Genomic DNA, 4,129 nt, shown 5'->3' with positions numbered 1-4,129 from the left:
GCGTAACTCTTGCTGAAGAGTGAAGATATCATACTGATATACAACCACAAACGAATTGTCAAAAGGTCACAAGATTTCATCCATTGGCCTCATAAAAATTGCGGAGGCATTCGTCAAATTGAAGTGCATGACCAACCACTCAAAAAGACCTTCATTGGACTTGAAGTTAGTCTTCCATACATCAATGGGTTCTATTGGAACTTGGTGATAGCCGGAATTCAAATCAACCTTGTTGAAGTACTTGGCCCCCTTGAGTTGGTCGACAAGGTCAACAATATGTGGAATTTGGTATTTGTTCTTGGTTTTGATTTTGTTCAGAGCCCAATAATCAATGCAGAGTTCCCAAGTCCCATCCTTCTTCTGTATGAGTATAATTGGGCTCCCATAGGGTGAGGAACTTGGTTGAATGTGCCCCTTTTGTAACAACTCTTGGATCTGTCTCTTGATTTCCTCATTTTCTATAAGAAAGCAACAATAGATTGGCCCATTAGGTAGAGGTGCATCAGGGGAGAGATTGATCGAATGCATGACCTGAAAGTGCAAAGGTACCCTCATGGGTGAGGAGAAGATGTCCCTGTACTCTTCCATGACCTCATCCACTTTCTTTTGTTGCGCAGAGGAACTCTTTCTACAGGCCATGGACGTGGCCACGATCTTTCCCTTACTTTGAGAGCAAATCAAGAATAACAAATTTCTTAATCTGGAGATGATCTCACTACATTACTTAGCAGAGATCAAAGAAATGGAAACAAGCAGGGCTACCTTTGGTATCTTGTATATTTGTTTTTTGTTTTTGTTTTTCATCTACACAAAGTAATGTTTTGAAAAGAACAATGACTTATTTTTGCAGCGAAACAGAGATTAAACAAGCTTGAATTCATTGTTTTTGAAGAGTATCAGGAAGGAGGTAAGCTCTACTACTACAATGTATAACTGAATCAAGAAGATCTGTATGCATGAATGATTTTTATTTTCATTTTAAAAATGAGATTGATGACAGTAGAGGGATATATCAATTGGTTTTCAGAAAACATGGCCACAAGAATAGAACCAAAATTCCAGATTGAGTAGTGGAAGAAGGAAATAGTAGAGAAACTATATCAAGCTGGACTTATAGGTTTTCTTCAGAGGTTTAATAGGCACAGTGAAAGTATAACCATGGAGTTTGTAAATAACTATGCCTAAGACCAAACTATGGTAAGAAAGTTAATCATTCCATTGACTCCAAAATACATCTCTCAGGCATTAGATCTACCATTAATAGGAGAAAACTATCATAAAGGTCTACACTTCAAAGAGAAAGCATGGACTTTATTCTTAGAGAAGAACATGAAGGGAACATTTAATAGAACCAAATGCATACCTAGGGAATGGTTCAATGAGCCTTGGGGAGAGTTAGTTTTGATCATTCAAATTTTTTTCACATGTGATAGAGGCCAAGTGTGACACATCTTTACCATGTCAGACTGCTCCAACGCATCAAAGGAGAAGTAAAAATTAACTTGCCATATTTCTTCTCCAAGAATCTGATCAAGATGATAGAGTCAGTGAAAAATGAAACTAAACCAAAAGAAGCTCAAATTTATCATCAAGGGCTTATACAAAATCTTGTAGAACATCAAGTGAGAACTCAGGGTATAATCTGGAAAGAATTTTTAGTCCAAAATCAGCATGAAGAACAGGTCATAGAAGAGCAGTACAAAACAGATCAGGAAACCAGAGGCATAATGAATTCACCACTCTATCCAAGAACTAGATCTAAGAAGCAACACAACACTGTCATGATTGAGAAGGAGGCATCCTTCATATCCACTCCTAGGAGGCATAGGAGAAAGAGCCCAACAAAAACAAGTAGCAAAGACCCTAAAGTACAGATTGTAGAGACACTTTCTATAGAGAAACAAGTAGAAGACATAATTGAAAGATTGGAGAAAGAAGCATTAGAAAAAGACTCATACTTTGATAATGTAGAGGCCACATCATTTGCCAAGGATACACAGGAATTAGAAAAAGAGTTGCAACTGAGCAAGATAAAAGAACTGACAGATCAGTTAGAAATAAACAGGATCTTAGAGAAGCACTTGAAGAAAGAGAATAAAGCATATAAGAAAAATAATGCAAAGTTGGTCAGGGAGAATTAGGAGTTAGAAAATTTGAAAAGAAAGAATGATCTACTTTGCAAACAGGTTTTCAAGTGGCTCAAAGATAAAAACATGTGGAAAAACAAGTATGAGAAACAGAAGGTCAAAGCTACCATTTACAAGGAAGAACAGTACAAGGGGATAGATTGTCTACTAGAAGCAGCATAACAAGAAGCATCAAGGTCAGGCACAGGGTTTACAACAGAGGTCAGAAGATCCAAGAGGAGGAAACAAGCATGAGGACATGCTTGTGAATCAGCAAGGGGGAGATGTTGGCCCTCGTTTTTTGTCCAATTTTGCTTAAGAAAACATACTTAATTTCTATATTTTCCATCCATTTGCCATCACATACACCTCATTTTGATGTATTTATGCATATTCAGGTATATAAATTTAATTTTGAAATTTTTAGATGTTTTTATGAAAATTGAATTTCAAGTGCATTTTTTGACAGAATCAGAAATTCCCGTAATGGCTACATGGATGTCATATTTGCAGGACACTTGGGCACGATCTGAATACATTTCTGGAAAGCTTGGTAACTAGGATTGAACTAACTCCTATTGGTTCGGTCAAACCAAGTTTAAACATACTCGGTCAAAGCTGGTCAAACATGACTATTCATTTAGGAAATACCTAGGAAATATGGCAGTTTTATGATTTCATGGGATTTTCCATATTTTTAGTGATAGGATGGATGAGTTCAACTTGGATAGGTGAGATATGGATGGATATAGTTTTTAGAAATATTTTAGATTAGTTTGTTTCATTTTCTTCTATTTAAGCCAAAATATTGAAGGCTTACGGTATGTAGAATTTGTATAATTTTATATTGAGACATCTGAATACTTTGAGTTAATTTGAGGAACCTATTCTACCTTCATTTTGTTGTTCAATGGTGTGGATGATTGACTGAGTTTTCATTAGTTGATAATCTCTTCAAGTTTGCAAGGCAAGGGTGGAGGGCCCCCACTTCAAGCTAGGTACACTTCATGGTTAATCTAGCTTGATTTTCATAAACTAGTTTTGCTTTATATTTGCTTACTTGATTTGATGTACGATGATTTATGTTTGCTGATGAATCTTGGTTTATTTATCATCTTTATATGAAGGAACAAACCAGTGTTCAAATTGAATCCTCCTTCTATTGGATTAATGAATAAAAACTAAAATTCATCTTTCTTGCTTTCAAGTAATTTTATGAATTTCTAGTTTTTTAACAATAGTATTATGATGAATGAATTTGTGATGAGGAACAACAAGGATCTCCTAAGTCAGGAGCATCTTTCATTATTTATTTATGCATCTTAAAGCTATTGTCAATTAGTGGGTTTTTTATTTCTATTTCATGAAGTAATATTTTAGAAGAAGGACACAACTAGTTCTCCTAAGTTATGAGCCACTTCATCTCACATATATTGCATAAGTAAATTAGAAATTACTTAATTAGATTTATATTTATAATATGTATTTCCTCAATTCTTCATATTTTATCTTCTAACCTTGACTACATCTGATATCCGTGCATTTTGGACATGCCTCCAAGTTCTACAAACCTGGATTGATAATGAAATACTTGTGTTAATTTACTCCATAAATTAGCCCAACATGATGTATGTAGTTGTAATTTACGCATGTATGTTTGGACTATTCGGCATGTGTTCGTATGAATCTTATCGAAGCGTGTTGTTGGTATAATCCATCACTTTGGATCGTTGGCTATCATGCTTTCCATCTCATGATGTCTTTTAGCTTGTGTGTTCCCTTTCAAGATGCGTGTTATCACAGGCTTCTAAGGGGCGCACTCTTCTCTCCTTCCATGTGTTAGAGCCTTTCATGCACCTTCCCTGACTTGTTGCAAGGTCAGACCCTTGCTTCCAACAAGGACATATTACCTATCTCTGCACACAACCACAATCAAGGCGATACTGTATTACCCACTGCTGGGACTCCTACTCCAAATGATCTGAGGTCTAGTTGGGACTTCT

Source organism: Pinus tabuliformis, chromosome 6, assembly GCF_031772625.1.
Source record: "Pinus tabuliformis cultivar Carrire ecotype Pingquan chromosome 6, CPIR1, whole genome shotgun sequence".
Taxonomy (NCBI): domain Eukaryota; kingdom Viridiplantae; phylum Streptophyta; class Pinopsida; order Pinales; family Pinaceae; genus Pinus; species Pinus tabuliformis.
This window is presented reverse-complemented; position numbering follows the sequence as displayed.